Source organism: Delphinapterus leucas, chromosome 3, assembly GCF_059928025.1.
Source record: "Delphinapterus leucas isolate spDelLeu-1000000601 "Yukka" chromosome 3, BTC_Dleu_Yukka2, whole genome shotgun sequence".
Taxonomy (NCBI): domain Eukaryota; kingdom Metazoa; phylum Chordata; class Mammalia; order Artiodactyla; family Monodontidae; genus Delphinapterus; species Delphinapterus leucas.
In genome coordinates, this window is record NC_143131.1 from 10,321,233 (window position 1) to 10,338,625 (window position 17,393).

Consider the following 17,393-nt stretch of genomic DNA (forward strand, 5'->3'; position numbering starts at 1 on the left):
TAATAAGAAAACGAGGCAGATGTTAAAACTAGTTCAGAAGAAAGTTTTTAAAAAGTGCACACATATGGAGTAAAGGAATGGTGAAAGGGAAATGCAGACAGAGGCAAACTGGCTTTTTTTCCACAGCATGGGGAACGAGGTGAATTTGCTTGTCTGTCATCTACCTACAACTTACAGAATTGTGAAACAGCTACCAGACATTGGAAGACAAGAATCAGATAGCCTGGATGGTGACCTCTAGGCAAGCATAGGTTTCCATCGAAACACAAAATTGTTTCTATTAGACTGTTTCCAAGCATCTTCCAGCATCTTGGAAGTACCAGTTACATGGAAAGACTAGATGTGACTGATCACACATCATTTTTCTCTATTTGCTAAATTTAGCTCTCCAAGCATCATTCCTGACATTAATTAACACTTATTAACATGAGGGAGTTCAAATTCGCAACCCTATGCCTTGCCAAAATTTGCCAACTCAGCGTTAAACTTATGCACATACTTAAAAGTAATTTTTACAAAAGTTGCCTCCAAATCAGTCTCAGTTGGCAAAGTTGTGCAGTGGATTCCAATATTACGAGACAGCGCTGTATTAAAAGTACACCTCTTTTACAACATTCAAAAACAATTTATATCTACTGTTTTCCCACCTATTTTCCTAAAACTATCTCCCAGACCCCTCTCACAGTCTCCTCTTTGTCTTAACGTGCACCTTCCCCCTGAACCTGGCTGGAATCTCTGTTGTCCTGCCTCTTCCTCCCTGTGGTCTCCCTACTTTGGGGAGAGGGCCGCCCTCTCTCTTTCCATTTATGCAAATCCTTTCCAGCTTTCAGAATTCTTCTTCATGAAGCTTGCTTAAGTGCTACAGCTCTTGATTTTCCTTAACCTGCACTCCTAAAAAAAAAATGATTCCTTTGGCATTTTGTACTACAAACTGGGCCACTGGATCATGTAACATCTTCTAGTTGATGAAAACCTTGCTTTCACAAGTGTAGTAACCTGAGGTTTCTCAAGGCAGGCTGTGAATGTTCTCTGCTCGAAACACCTGAGTGCAAGGAGAGGATGCCTCCTATGTCCATCTCCTTGCACTAAACCAAAGACGTGTCCCTTCTCCTTAGACTTGTTTTCCTTAACTATGAAATGAGGGATTAGACTAGATTTGGTTCTCAAACTTTAGCACGCATCAGAATCCCCTGGAGGGTTTATTAAACCACAGAGTGCTGGGCCACAAACAGAGCCTCTGATTCAGGAGGTCCAGGGGGAACCTCAGGAATTTGTGGGTCCAACAAGATTCTGGGTGATGATGCTGGTGTCCCTGGTCCAAGGACCATACTTTGAGAATCACAGTGACTAGCAAACCCACTTGGCTGACCATCAAAACCATCTAGGGAACTTGTAAATGTCAGATGTCCTGGGCTCAGACCTACTGAACCAGAATCTTACAGGGTGGCACTGGGGAAACCTTATTTCAAAATAATCCCCAGGGGCTTCCCTGGTGGCGCAGTGGTTGAAAGTCCACCTGCCGATTTAAGGGACACGGGTTCGTGCCCCGGTCCAGGAAGATCCCACATGCCGCGGAGCAGCTGGGCCCGTGAGCCATGGCGGCTGAGCCTGCGCGTCCGGAGCCTGTGCTCTGCAATGGGAGAGGCCACAGCAGTGCGTACCGCAAAAAAAAAAACTCCCCAGATGACTCTTACGATGGACCAACTTTAGGACCCAATTGAACTAGATAATCTGTATAGGCCATGTCAGTGTCAACCTTCCATGATTTTATGTTATAGGTTCAGCAAGGAAAGCCTGGCTGGAGGAAGGCAGGTGCAACTCTCAGGATAAAATAAATCTTATAGGTCCATCAAACTAGAAACATACAAGAAAAGGGAATCCTGGGAAACATAGATCAGTTTAGCCCAGTGGGCACATCGACAAACCATCGCACCGTGGCTGGGTACCCTTCCAGTCCTCCCCAAGGCAAAGGTGTTATCCTGCTAGAGATACACTGGTTTAGCATTAAACAGAACCTTTCACGTGCCAGTTTGAAACATCTGCAACTGAATTACTTCACTGCCTTGGGATTTCTCCAAAATAATATGTAGGTAATTTTTAAATATCTGAATAAGTCAAAGAAGTCACCGAAGTGTTACCACCCAGAACCAACGGAGGGTGGGCCCTAAACATAAATTCTTGCTTCTATCTTAAAACGTACAAACTGCTTGCAACACCCCAAATGGCATTTTTTTCACCTTCACCAGTTTTAGTTCCAAACTCCTCTGGAAAATTCATCACAAGTTAATATTTAACTCTAAAAAAAAATTTTTTTAAAGCTCTATTCTTAAAGAAACTCTTAGCATAAGTGAACACTGGGGTTTCACAGAGTTCCTTAATAAAGAGCTGTGACTCAGCAGTCACAGCTGGTTGTCCCTCCAAAGTTATTTTATTTATTATTATGAAATAAGGAACTAAATTCCAGGAACTGAGTGAACCCAAGCTGAATTAACAAACCGGGCAAAGTTAAACAAGACCGCAGACTCTGCTAAAGCCCCGCATGAACACTGACCTTGAAGGCAAGGTCAGGAAAAGTATTCCATGGAACTGCTCCTCTAAAGAAATTTTGGAACAAAATCAGAAGTGCTGGTGTGTTTGAGAACATCTCCCAGGAATACCTGGGGGAGAGTGTATTGCAGTTCATCTGTTCCCATTTCTGGGGCGGTGTTGCTGACTCAGCCCCACCCCTTGAATGCAGCTGCAGGTAGCCAGCTGGGAAAGCACTGAGTCCTGCGCGCAGGGCAGGCATTGCTGCTGAAGGCAGGTCGGAAGGCTGGGTAGAAAAGAAAGCTGGTTTCTAGATGATTCTTGAGCCATTAAGCCATCTTGTCACCCCTAGACAGAAAGCCTAAGTTAGCTTTTTTTCCACTTTTTACTATGAAACTGTACAAATATGCAGAAAAGTAGAAAGAAAAGCTCAGTAAAGTCCCACATTCCCCTGATTTAGATATAATTATTGTGAATATTTTTGCCGTTTACTTCATTTCTTTTTTTTTTTTTTTTTTTTGCTGAAGTATATAGGTTATAGACAACATGACATTTCGCCTCTGGGATTTCACACCCTCCTACAGTCTCCTCCCACATTGTACAGGGTTGGTCCAGTAGAATACAGAAGTAGTGATGGCCTGTCTCGTCTGGAATTAAGTTACAAAAGACACGTGGCTGCATCTTGCCTTCTCTCTCTCCCTCTCCCTCTCATCACTTGCTCTGGGGGAAGTCGCTAGTAACCCCATGGAGAGGCCCATGTGGCAAAGAAAGCCTCATGGACACAGATCCCCAAGCCCCAGTCAAGTGTCAGATGACTGCAAACCCCACTACATCTAGATGGGAGCCTCCTGAGAGACCCTGCGTCAGAACCACTGGCTAAGCCAGTCCCAGATTCCTGACCCTCAGAAACTGTGCAAGATAATAATTTCTACCGCTTTAACCTGCTAAATTTGGGGCTAAATTGGTAGTACAGATAGAACACATTTGGATACATTTGCAGGCGGGGTACTGTGACAGAAACCCAAGATGTGGGAGTGGCTGTGGCACCAGGCGGTGGGCTTTGTTGAGAGCATTGGTAAATGCCTGGAGCACCTTGAAGAAGCTGTGAATAAAAGAGTCCAGGTCGTTACAGATCCAGGTCAGAGCTTGCAGGAAAGTGAAGGAAACTGGAGGAAGGGATCCTGGTGATGCTGTTGCCTGCAGTCATGTGGACAGAGGAAAATGCACCCAATGAACTCGTGATCTAGTCAAGGAGATTTGGAGCCAAAGCGTTTTCAGTGCTGCCTGCTTTCTGCTAGTTGCTTATAGTAAGATGCCAGAGAAGAGAGAGAAATGAACGGAAGGGTTGTTAAGCAGAAAGGAGCTGGGACTGGAAGGTTTTCAGCTGGGCCAGATGACAAATTATGCTAGAATCAAGGAATGGCTTCCAAGCAAAAGTCCAAATTCAGGGCCCTGCCAGAAAACCTGTGGTCCAGAGATAGACCCTAGGCTGTGCCTGTAAATAATTTTTAAAAGATTTCAGAAAGATATAAAGCCATACCCCATAGTCCTTTTGTCAGACAAAAGGCCCTCTAAGGAGAGTAAAGGTGTGCCTCACTGCTGTGGCCCGAATGCTTGTGAGATTAAAGGTGTACCTCACATGTGAGGTCACAAGAAGTCGGCAGCCTGGAGGAGGGCCCTCACCAGAACCCAGCCATGCTGGCACCCTGGTCTCAGAATTCCAGCCTCCAGAACTGTGAGAAATAAATTTCTGTTGTTTATAAATTACCCAGCCTGTGGTGTTTTGTTACAGCAGTCCCAGTGGACCAAGACACTCACAGACCCTCTCAATCAGAGGATAATCCTCCTCAGGACTTCCCTGGCGGTCCAGTGGTTAGTACTCCACGCTTCCACTGCAGGGGGCATGGGTTCGATCCCTGGTCAGGGAACTAAGATCCTGCATGCCAGCGGTGTGGCCAAAAAAAAAAAACAGTGCTCTTAGAAGCTTCGGATCATTGCCCCTCTGCTGTCTGCAGAAGCCCTATCTATGTGGAGAAGGGCTCATCTCAAAGAGATTTAGGGGTGTTGACTTTGCCTAATGGAGTAGATCCCGTGGAGATTCGCAGGAAATCCATAAAGTTTTTATGAGAATTATATGTACAGAATCATTACCAACTTGGACTGAAAGGGACAGAGCCAGTACAAAATAAAAAGAGGTCTTTGGACCCTCAAAGTTCTACTGGCAGGAAGCAGGCTGAGAATATTACTCAGCTGCTAACACATGATACGTTTCCTGTTACAGCATGATACCTTTCCTTTCATGAAAAAGGAAGGATGACTCACAGGGAAAAACCAAGAGCCCAGAGGGCAGTCCAAAGCCTTGGAGTATGGTTCCCAAGACTTGAGACATAATTAAGGAACTTAGGACGTTTGCTTGGCTTGGAATCTATATGGACCAGCAACTTCTTCACGCTCTCATCTTCTCCCTTTTTCAGCAAGAGTTTCTAGAGTGGTTATTCTGTCTGTCCCCTTGTATGTTCAGTAGGAGAGGGTTTATGAACTGAATATTCATGTCCCCTTAAAGTTCATGTTGAAGCCCTAACCCCCAATGTGATGGTATTTGGAGGTGGAGATTTTGGAGGTAGTTAGGTTTAGATGAGGCCATGGGGGTGGGGTCCTCATGATGGGATTAGTACCCTTGTAAAGAGACCAGAGAGCTAGTTCTGTCTCTCTCTCTTCCATGTGAGGATACAATAAGAAGTCAGCCAAAAAGAAAAAGAAGTCAGCCAGCTCCAAGCCAGGAAGACAGTCCTCACCAGAACTCAACCATGCAGGTACCCTCATCTTGGACTTCCAGCCTCCAGAAATGGGAGAAATAAATGTCTGTTGATTAAGCCCCCCAGTCTGTGGTATTTTGTTACAGCAGCCTGAGCTGACTCATACAGAGGGGGTGGGGTGGAGCAGATAGCTTGTCAAGAAGAACTGTACTGGAGAAACTGGATTTAAGGAACTATAATAAATTTATAGACCTGATTTACATTATGAGATTCTGGACATTGAGCAGATGCTACAATAGGATGAGATTTCTGGGGACTCTGGAAGGGGTTGACTGTATTCTGCATGTGGGAAGGATATGAACTTTTGGTGGACCATGGTGGTCTGCAAATTGGCCCACAGTGAACCCCGCTTCCTGGTACTCATACTCTGTGCAGCCCTTTCCCCCACAATGGACCATTGTTAATCTGTCTGACCAATAGCATACGGCAGAAGTGATGGTATGTCATTTCTGATACTTATTTATTTTTATAAGTGTGGCTTAACTCTCTCACTCACTGTCAGATCATTTGCTCTGGGAGGAGCCAGCCGCCCTCTGGAGAGGCCCACTTGCTGAGGAGCTGAGACTGCTGGCCAAAGTCAGCAAGGAACTCTCTTCCAACAGAGAGAAAACAAGATGCCTGGACCATCTTGGACGCAGAGCCTCTGGCCCCAGTCAAGTTTCAGATGACCGCGGTCTGGCCAGCAACTGGATGGTAACTTCCTGAGAGACCCTGAGCCAGATCCACCCAGCAAAGCCACTCCCAGATTCCTGACTCTCGGAAACTGTATGAAATACTAAATTTTTTAAAGTCGCTATGTGTATTAACCATGTGTTTCTGATGTTTTTATCTCTGGGGCCTGGAAAGACTGTCCCTCCCAGGGCTAGCCAATTCCCAGGGATAGAACATGCCTTTCACAGGCACACATGAAAAGATGCTCAACATTGCTAATCATCAGGGGAATGCAAATCAAAACCACAATGAGATATCACCTGACACCTGTCAGAACAGCTATCATCAAAAAGACCACAAATAACAAATATCAGCAAAGATGGGGAGAAAAGGGAACCCTTGTGCACTGTTGATGGGAATGTAAATTGGTGCAGCCACTGTGGAAAACAGCATGGAGTTTCTGAAACAGCTAAAAATAGAGTTACCATATGACCCATATGACCCAGCAATTCCACTCCTGGATATACATCCAAAAAAAGCAAAAACACTAATTCAAAAAGATACATGCACTCCAGTGTTCATAGCAGCATTATTTACAATTGCCAAGATATGGAAGCAACCTAAGTATCCATCAACAGATAAATGGATAAAGAAGATGTGGTATACATACAATGGAATACTACTCAGCCATAAAATTTTGCCATTTGCAGCAACATGGATGGATTTGGAGGGCATTGTGCTAAATCAAATAAGTCAGACAGAGGAAGACAAATACTATATGATATTATTTATACATGGAATCTAAAAAATACAACAAAGGAGTGAATATAACAAAAGGAAGCAGACTCACAGATATAGAGAACAAACTAGTGGTTACCAGTAGGGAGGGGAGGAGGGGCAATATAGGAATGGAGGAGTGGGAGATGCAAACTATTGGGTGTAAAACAGGCTACAAGGATGTATTGTGCAACATAGGGAATATAGTCAGTATTTTGTAATAACTGTAAATGGAGTTTAACCTTTAAAAATTGTATAAAACATTAAAAATTTAAAAAGAGAACATAGCTTTTCATAAGCAAACCAGTTAATCCAGAGCCCACACCCCAACCACCTCCTCCATCAGGCTCTCACACTCTGGGCCACTATCTACCTGCACCAGTGACCGCATAGCCAGGGACCAGACAACTAGAGATAGCCCCCATGCCCCAGAGTCCACTGAAATTTTTCAGACTAGACAATCCTAAGCCCGCTTTCCCTGCCTTGCCTGTCCCTTCCCATAGAAACCACAACAAAGTCTCATGTCCACATGTTCCCCTCAGTCCCTCTGCCTCTAGACTGACCCAGGTGCTTCCCCATGTAGCTCACCTGTGTTGTGGCATAGTTTGCTCCCTTCTCTTGGGATGTAGGAGTATAGAAAACTATATTTTCAATGGCACTCATATTCTGATCTATTGGCCTTGCCATACGTAAATAATAATAAAACCTACATTTTAAAATAGCATAATTTGGGGTAATTTGTTACACAGCACTAGATAACTCATACACTTAAATATATATAGAGAGAGATATAATCTTTTCCTTCATACCACAATGCCATCTTTACACCTAAGAAAATTATCACTTACTCCTTAATATCATCTAATGCTTAGACCATCTTGTAAATGTCCTCCATCTCCCTAAAAATGTCTTTGCAACCGGTTTGTTAGAGAACAGGATCTAAACAAGGTCCCCCTATTGCATTTGGTGTTCTGTTTTTCAAGTCTCTTTTCAACATAGAATTTTTTAAAAGGCAAAACCCGAGTCTCCTATAAACATAAAGGAACTAGGTATGAAATATTTAATTAACTCAGTAATAAGGGAAGCAGCAAGATGATTAAGTTGGTTAAAAGAAACTTTGAGAAACTGAGGCATCAGAAAATGATTGCTAAGTTAGATTTTTTTGTAAAACTGGTTAACAACCCCCAAGAAAATAAAAATTAAAATCAAAATCTTTTTGATGATCTTTGCTATCAAATAGAAATCATTTGCATCTCTACCAGACAAAATTAATCCCAGTTGCTATCAGATAAGAATCCTCTGCATCAATCTGTTTTATACATGTTATCATCTTTATTCACAGAACTGTGAAATACCTTCATTAATCTTAAATAGCCTGAAATGAAGGTGCACGCCCCTAGCATGTTAGGCAATGCCCCAGCGTGACATTGAAAAAACAGGACACTAAATCATCACTTTTCTATTTCCAAGTTTTGAGATTATCTTTTTTCTTAACATTCTTTTATCTAGAATAGTCTCCCCATTGGGTTGTTATCCTGTAGAACAGGGGTCCCCAACCCCTGGGCCGCAGACCGGCACTGGTCCATGGCCTGTTAGGAACCAGGCCACATAGCAGGAGGCGAGTGGCGGTGAGCCAGTGAAACTTCGTCTGCTGCTCCCCATCGCTCCCCATTGCTCACATTACAGCCTGAACCCTCCCCCCATCGCTTGTATTACTGCCTGAACTATCCCCCATCTCCCCGATCCGTGGAAAAATTGTCTTCCATGAAACCGGTCCCTGGTGCCAAAAAAGTTGGGGACTGCTGCTGTAGAAGTTCCCACATTCTGACTTTATCTACTTGCTTCTAATGTACTTCAATAAAATGTGATTTTTAGATCAATATCTAGTTGCTAAAAATAATACCACATGTTATTAAATGGATGAAATGTTTTGGTGTCAATAAGAGTTATTAAATCATTATGGGATGTTGAAATAATGTTTTATTAACTTATTCTACTATTAACCTCAAATTCTATATGTAGGATTCCCTTTGAGTATTCTAAAGTAGGGGATGTAGTCTTCTTTTGAAGATGTTACCCAAAAACTCGGTTCGCCTCTTGGAGAATGCCAAGCCACAAAAGACAACCAAGCCAAAGAACAGAGAAACATAGGATTTATTACTTGCATCAAGTAAGGAAAACACCAGGGATATTTCCCAATGCAGTGTCTCCCCAAGAGCAAAATTGGGGAAGTTTTAAGCCAAGGGTATATGCATATTCACAAGGGGGCTTGGGCAGAGGAGAATTCAGTCTAGAATTGGGGAAAAGATTGACAGAGTCCAGGTTCTAGTTGACTGAAGTCTCAAGGGTCAGCAGAGGTCAGCATCATCATTCCCTAGATTCCAGTTAGTCTGGTGGTTGAGTGCTCAAGGAGGTTTGGATCCTGCAAGATGGCACAAGAGTAAGCTTCAGGCTAATCCTAACCTTCAAACAGAACTGGGAGTCCTTATAACTGATTTATTGTCTCTGATATGATTAAGTTATTTCCCTGGCCTGGTCAAAGGCAGGCATTGTAGACAGGCTTAGATCACAAAATGGCTTAGGCCAAAATGGGCTCTTCAACCTTTTTGGCACCAGGGACTGGTTTCGTGGAAGACAATTTTTCCACGGACTGGGGATGGGGGGGATGGTTTCGGGATGATTCAAGCGCATTACATTCATTGTGCACTTTATTTCTATTATTATTACATTGTAATATATAGTGAAATAATTAGACAACTCACCATAATGCAGAATCAGTGGGAGCCCTGAGGTTGTTTTCACTTGCCACTCACTGATAGGGTTTTGATATGAGTCTGCAAGCAATTTATATATTATGGTCTCTGTGCAGTCAAACCACTCTGCTAATGAGAATCTGTATTTGCAGCCACTCCCCAGCGCTAGCATCACCGCCTCAGCTCCACCTCAAAGATCATCAGGCATTAGATTCTCATAAGAAGTGCACAGCCTAGATCCCTCACATGCACAGTTCACAGTAGCATTCATGCTCCTTTGAGAATCTAATGCCACCACTGATCTGACAGGAGGCGGAGCTCAGGCGGTAATGCGAGCAATGGGGAGCGGCTGTAAATACAGATGAAGCTTTGCTCACTCACCCGCCGCTCACCTCCTGCTGTACAGACTGGTACCCGTCCGTAGCGCAGGGGTTGGGGACCCCTGTGTTAGACAGTATGTCTGGTTCTCTTCTTCCGGGACACCCATTCTATCTGCCTACAGAGGCATAAACCTGAGACCTTCGTTTGTTGACCTCAAACACAATTCTCCCCTCCTTTTCTTCCAGAGTCTCTCAGTGTCTAACAGAGGCTTCTTGGTGGTTTTCTTTGAAATCCTGGGCTGGAAGTTTGAGGGGGCTCTCCTTCCCCACCTCCTTACCTCCTCCACTCTTCCTTCTCAGACTTTCACGGAAGGCCCTGGAACTTCTGCTTTTTGTAAAGTACACCGGCTTTTCTCCTTGACATCAATTTCTGCTTGGCTCTGCTTCTCCAGAGTGCCTTTAATGTCTTCAAAGTGGTTTTGTTGCCTGGTTTTGCAGACGGAGCCCCACATATACACCAGGGATTTCTTCCTGTGTCTCTTACAGGAAGAGAGTTCCTTGAAGCTAATGTGGTACCCACTTGCCAGGAATATTAGACAAAAGAAGAGCATTTATTAAAAGCAGAGGATCTCCTTTTCCTTCTGGAAAACTAAGGATGACAAACTAATTCCTCAGTCTTGAATTTGAGAAACTCACCCCTAATTTGACACCAAACTATCCTAATATATTTACCTATGTCTATTTTGAAAAATTTTGAAAGTATGAAAAGGTCAAAAATCAGTACAATGAATAATTTGTACTCTCTACTGAGATTCAAGTGTTAATACTTTGTCTCATTTGTTTTATCTCTTTTTTTTCTGATCTGTTTAAAAACAGGTTGCAGACTTCATGACATTTCATTGCTAAATACTTCTGTGTGCTTCTCTAAGAATAAAAATCTTCTTCCACATCACCACAATGCCACTGTCATATCTATGAAAATTATTAATAATTCCTTAATTCATCTAATATTTGTTTCATATTCAAGTTTTCCAGTTGTTCTCAAAATGACTTTTGTGTCTTTTTTCTTTTTCTTTTTGCAATCTATAAATGTTTGTTAGATCAAACTGGTCAATAATGCTATTGAAATCTTCTACACATTTACTAATTTTTGTTTACTTTTTTTTTCAGCAGATAAGCATCTTGAGAGAGGGATGTTTGTCTCAGTCTCACTGTGGATTTGTTTATTTCTCTTTTCAATACTGTCAATGTTTACTTCGTGTATTTGAAGCTCTTTTTATTAGATGCACACACATTTAGGATTTTTATGTTTTTCTATTGACAATCTTTTGATCATAATAAAATAGTTCTCTTTATCTCAGACAAAACTCTTTGTCTTGAAGTCTACTTGAGTAATATTAATATAGTAATACCAGTTTTTTAAGCTTATGTGAGCAAGGTGCATATATTCCTTCCCATTACTTTCAACCATCTTCGTGTTTTTATATCTAAAGTGAGTCTTTTGTAGACGACATATCATTGTGTCTTACCTTTTTTTAATTGAGGTAAAGTTGATTTACAATATTACTTAAGTTTCAGGTGTACAACATACTGACTGACAATTTTTAAAGATTATACTCCATTTATACTTATTATGAAATACTGGTTATATTCCCTGTGCTGTACAGTGTATCCTTGTAGCTTATTTATTTTATACATAGTAGTTTTTACCTCTTAATCCCCTTCCTCTATCTTGCCCCTCCCTCTTCTCTCTCCCCACTGGTAACCACTAGTTTGTTCTCTATATCTGCGAGTCTGTTTCTTTCTTTTTTTTTTTTTGCGGTACGTGGGCCTCTCACTGTTGTGGCCTCTCCCATTGCAGAGCACAGGCTCTGGATGTGCAGGCTCAGCGGCCATGGCTCACGGGCCTAGCTGCTCCACAGCATGTGGGATCTTCCTGGACCAGGGCACGAACCCACGTCCCCTGCATCAGCAGGTGGACTCAACCACTGCGCCACCAGGGAAGCCCTCTTTTTTGTTATATTCACTAGTTTGTTTTATTATTTTAGATTCCACATATAAGTGATAGCATGCAGTATTTACCTTTTTCTGTCTGACTTGTTTCACTAAGCATGATTGTCCTCAAAATGACTTTTATGACTTTTTAGAAAATCCAGGATCCAATCAGGATTCACACATTTCTTCTGCTTTCTTTATCTTTTTTTAAACTAAAATAACCCCTGTGGTGATTTTAAAATATGTTCACAAATTCTTTGATTCTCCCGATTCAAAAGATGGAACTTCCCCTTGAGTGTGGGCTGTCCTTATTGACTCACTTTTAATAAATGGAATATGGCAGAAGTGACAGCTTGTGCCTTCTGAGTCTAGTTCATATGAGGCATTGGGGCTTTCTCCTTGCCTTCTCTTGGACCACTGTGTGAGATACTGTTCATTGTTGTTTAAGTAGCTTAGGTCTGGGGTAATTAGTTACTCAGCAATAGCTAACTAATACAGTGTCCATTTAACTACCCTCCCCTGTATTTCCTGTGAACTGGAAGGTAAGTTTAAAGGGTTGATGTAGTTCAGGTTAAACATTTTTGGCAAGAGTCTGAAGAACTTCATGTTCTAGGACATCAGGAGGAACATAACGTTAGGTGTCCCACTGTGAGTCATGTTAAGTTTGATCACTTGGCTCCTTTACTAAAAATCTTGTTCCACGTGGTACAATGAAGTATGGGGAAGTTTGTGTTTGATTAGAGATCACAGTATGTATCAAAAGAACTAGGGCTTGAGTCCTGATCCTACCCAAACTGTTTCAGCTTCCTGCCCTTGGTTGAGTCATTTATCAATTTGCAGACTTTTGACAGAGGGGTGGGGTGGGAGTAGGGCTGGCACCCCCAACCCCCATGTTGTTCAAGGGTCAATTGTATTGAATTATCACAAAACAGTTGTGGAAAGGGCTGTGCATGACTGTCAGGCAGAGATTTCTATTCCATTCTAAATGTCTGCAGCATCAGGACTCACGTTTGTCTGAAGCCCCTGGCCTGAGTAGCCTCAGTTAACTGGAATGGTAACCATCCTTTCCTCTGGGTAAATACCTTTTAATAGGGGGAAGATTTAGAATTAAATATCAAAACTTTATGGAAGTCAAAGCCGTAGTATTAACATGAAATTTCTCAGGTAGGATTTGTGCATATTTGGTATTTTATGTTCTTGGAATATTTAATAGAATTTGACCAATTAGAAGGTCAGCCATTTATCACCAATTTAAAATGTGTAACTAAATAGTTAATTTAGATTTGTGATTCAAGGCTGGAGTCTTACTAGGTTGATTTATCATACTGAAAGGATTAAGAGAACTTAAGCTTTGCTTCTTTTGTAAATTCATTTATTAGATTTCCTATAATTATGTAGTATTCAGGAATCTTTTTTGTTGTTAATTTGGGCAACAAAAATACTTTAAAGGAAAATCAGTTACATTACATGTATAAATGTAGTTTAAAAGAGCTGAAGATGGTTCATTAACTTAGTAAATCCAAAAACCTCTTTCAACTGATGCCTCAGGTTTACTAGATGTATAATAATAAGAATGAGATCTGTAAACTGAACTTTAATAACTAATAAGAGAATAAGGATTTAGGATTTGTAACTTTCATATATGGGAAATTAAAAGGAAAAGCTAAAATAAACATCCACACAGTTCTTTCTGTACCCAAAACTACCCTCAAGGATGCCAAAAACTTATCCACAAATCCATGCCTTCGCTTATCCATTTCTGGCTGCCAATATATTGAATACTTTCTAAGGTCCAACCGAAGTGCATCAAATTTCTAAAAATTTTAACTTCTATCTCTCCATCTTCAGATCATGTGTAAAACTGCCCTGCTCCAAACCACAATTTTACTTTATTTGTATCCATTATATGGACTTGATCTTTGCCTTGTCATGATTTGTGGGGACAAGTCATGGTAGTTATTTAATAATCTATATTTATGTAATAAAAGTGAATGCAAGAGAAATGTTAATTTAGCCCCAAATTACTAGAATAAACACTTCAAATAAAATTAAAGTGTCATAAACTACAGTTTAATATTTCTGCTGATAAAGTAGTTTTGAAATAAATAACATTACAGTCAATGAATTTAAATAAAGAGTCATTTATAGCAGCTCTACTCATAATTGCCCCAAACTGGTAACAACCCAAATATCTTTTTATTTTATTTTATTTATTTTTATTTATTTTTTGTCTGCATTGGATCTTAGTTGCGGCACATGGGATCTTTCGTTGCAGTGCACAGGCTTCTCTCTAGTTGTGGTGCGCAGGCTCAGTAGATGCGGCACGCAGGCTTAGTTGCCCCGCGGCATGTGGGATCTTAGCTCCCTGACCAGGGATGGAACCCACATCCCCTGCGTTGGAAGGCAAATTCTTAACCACTAGACCACCAGGGAAGTCCCCCAAATATCTTTCAGTGAGTGAACAGATAAACAAACAATGGTACGTTTATACAATGGAGTACTACTCACATAGAAAAAGGAACAAATTATTTATACACCTTGCAAAGGGTTCCTGAACCCAATTCCAATGTGTGTGTGGTGTGCGTCTGTGTATGGATGCTTCCCCATATCAACGAGCAATTCTTGGGTGCCCGTAGGGTGTCCAAGAATTCAACTAAATCTACCTGGAGATGGAACCAGATTCCACAGGTAAAGGGCTCAATCTCACAAGACCACTCTCCACTTCAGACGCCAGTGGAAGCCTGTGCTTCTGACCAACTGGCTAGAAATTGGAGGTTCCAATGACCTCCTCCAATTCAGGATGCCAACCCCAAGTCCAGGTTGCATCCTGTAATTCTGAACAACTGGCTATAAATCAGGGGTTCCCATGACCCCCTCCCTGGGTTCCATTAATTTGCTAGAGCAGCTCACAAAACTCAGGAAAACCCATTTACTCACAAGATTACTGGCTTGTTAGGAATCAACAGTCAGATGGAGAGATACATAGGGCAAGGCATGGGGAAAGGCATGGAGCTTCCACGCTCCAGGCCCTCTCCCCAACCTCCACGTGTTCACCAACCCAAAAGCTCTCTGAATCCTGTCCTTTTGGGTTTTTATGGAGGCTTCATTACATAGGCACGATTGATTAAACCATTGGCTGTTGGCTAATGGTTGACCCTCCAGCCCCTTCTCCCCTCCCTGGAGGTTGGGGGATGGTGGTGATGAAAGTTCCAAACTTCTGATCCCTTAATTGATTCTCCTGGTATCAGGGCCCCAATCTTGGGTGGGACTCAAAAGTCACCTTCCCTGAAGAATTTCAGGAACTGAAATTCCTGAAATTTCAGGAGGATAAGAGACCAATTATTATTCCCTTACTCTTCTTTTTTCCCCCTTGCTCTTATGACTCAGGAAATTCTAAGGATTTTGGGAGCTGTAAGCCAGGAACTATGGAGGAAGCCCAAATATATACATGAGAAATTTATATTTGTTTTGCACACTCAAAAACATGAACGGGTGAGTGAAAGAAGCCAGTTTCAAAAAGTTACATAGTACATGATTCCATTATACAACATTCTGGAAAGGCAAAACTGTAGGAAGGGAGAACAGGCCAGTGGTGGCCAGGGGCTGGGGATTGGGAGAGGGGTTGACAACAAAAGAGCATACAAGAGAATTTTCTGGGGTGTTGGGATTGTTCTTTATCCTGATTGTAGTGGATACACATATCTACACGTATGTTAAAATGCACAGAGCTGTGTACCAAAATCAAATGTGTATTTTACAGTATGTACATTTAAAATAATTTAAAATATGTAAAGAGACAAATATAAAAAAGGATAAACGGTAATTCCGTACCTGGATCTTTTTCTCTAGGTATTTGTTGCCCAGTATTCTGGTGAAAAAGGGAATAAATCCTGTTATCAAATTCCTTAATTTCAAGAGAACCCCATGAAAGGAGTATTGTCATCATGTATTTCTTTTTCAGTGAAAGAGCAAAGAGGTCCTTCCTGAAATCCTGAAACTGAGGGCAGGAGTGTTCACTTATATCCCTTTTACTATAACTTGCTTAATGAGTAATATTCTGTAACCTGTCTTCACCGACTTAGCTCGATTTAATTGTCCTTGCAAACCGCATTCCCCCCAAGCTTCATATAGCTTAGACAATATATCACAAGTAGATGACACCTCTGACCTATGGGGTCGCTATGGTAATGGTTGCTTAAGTTGTTTTTCAGAAATTGGACAGTTCTCCAAATTCGATCAGGATAACACTGCCATTTTCTGAACATGCATCCCATAGAAGCATGTAACTCAGATACACCTTCATAGAACACCTATTCCTTCACCTTTTTCTTGGCCTTGATCCTCTTTCCCCACACCTCAGGCCACTCTGATTCTTTATCCCATAAAAATCTCAAGCCCTTCGCCTTTGGGGAGGCAGATTTGAGACTTGTTCTCCCATCTCCTCGCGCGGCTGTCTCGTGAATAAACACTTTCTGTGCTGCAAGCCTCCGCATCTCAGCATTTGTGCATCTGGCACATGAACCTGGTATAGGAAGATGCGTTTTAATTCAAATGCCTGCAAGTGAGAAAGGTCATGATGTCAGGGGGAGAGATACCGTGTATCTAGTGCGGTGAGAGCTGCTGTGAAGGAGGCATCAGCAAGGAAATAGGACAGAAAGGGAGAGCACAATTTTGCTAATTCAGCGTCAGGTGCTAGGAGGGCAGGTCCAACTCCTCCGAGTTGGAAGCCAACAAAGCACTGACCAGGACAAATGAGAGGCAATCATGGGATGCATTTATCAATTTCTTTTTCTTTCTCCCTAACGAGCTCTTAGTCTGAATAATAAAACTTAATTTTTAAAAAAATGGATAAACATTATTATATTTTGGCTTTCAAACCTAAACACAAAGACTTTCCTGAACAACCCTGCTTGCTTGCTTGCTTGCTTGCTTGCTTGCTTTCAAAGGTGAAAACTCTACCGTACCATTCCGGAAAGTGAGGAAATGTCTCATTTGTTTTTAGGAATGAGGTCTGTTTTTATAGGAAAGGACTCCATTCTGCCACCATTTAGGATACAAGTTATATTTGTTATCTTTTGTGCGTAACAAATGTCCCTAAACTTTAGTGGCTTAAAACAACAAGGTATTGTTTCTCAAGTTTCTGCTGGTCTCCCCAGGTCAGACCGCTGGTGGGGATACTGAGGCTGGAGTCAAAGCTGGCCTCATTCACATCCTGGGACCTTGTTTGGGCTGCTGGTGGGGCTTCTCTCTCCACATGGTCTCTATCTGCTCCAAGACGTTGCAAATGAAATCTTCAATACCTCTGAAGACCTAGTCTCTGAGGTTGCACAGTGTCACTTCTGCTGCATTCTATCGGCCAAAGCAAGTCAGGAGGCCAGCCCAGAGTCAAGGGGTGGAGAGAGAGGTGTCACCTCTTGACTTAGGGAAGAGCAGCAAAGTCACACTGCAAGGGAATGAGGACACAGGACACCATTTGTGGGGGCCATGACTGTCACAATGCACCACACTATTGTTAATAACATTTAAAGCTCATATAAACATTAATTAAATTAGCT

The 17,393-nt window shown here is 41.9% G+C and overlaps 1 protein-coding gene across 1 annotated transcript in view; it reads right to left on the reverse strand.

The window, feature by feature from the left end:
* The window catches only part of CMBL (carboxymethylenebutenolidase homolog), a 62,663-nt gene that overhangs the window by 23,590 nt on the left and 21,680 nt on the right, over positions 1-17,393 (reverse strand). The window lies entirely within an intron of this gene.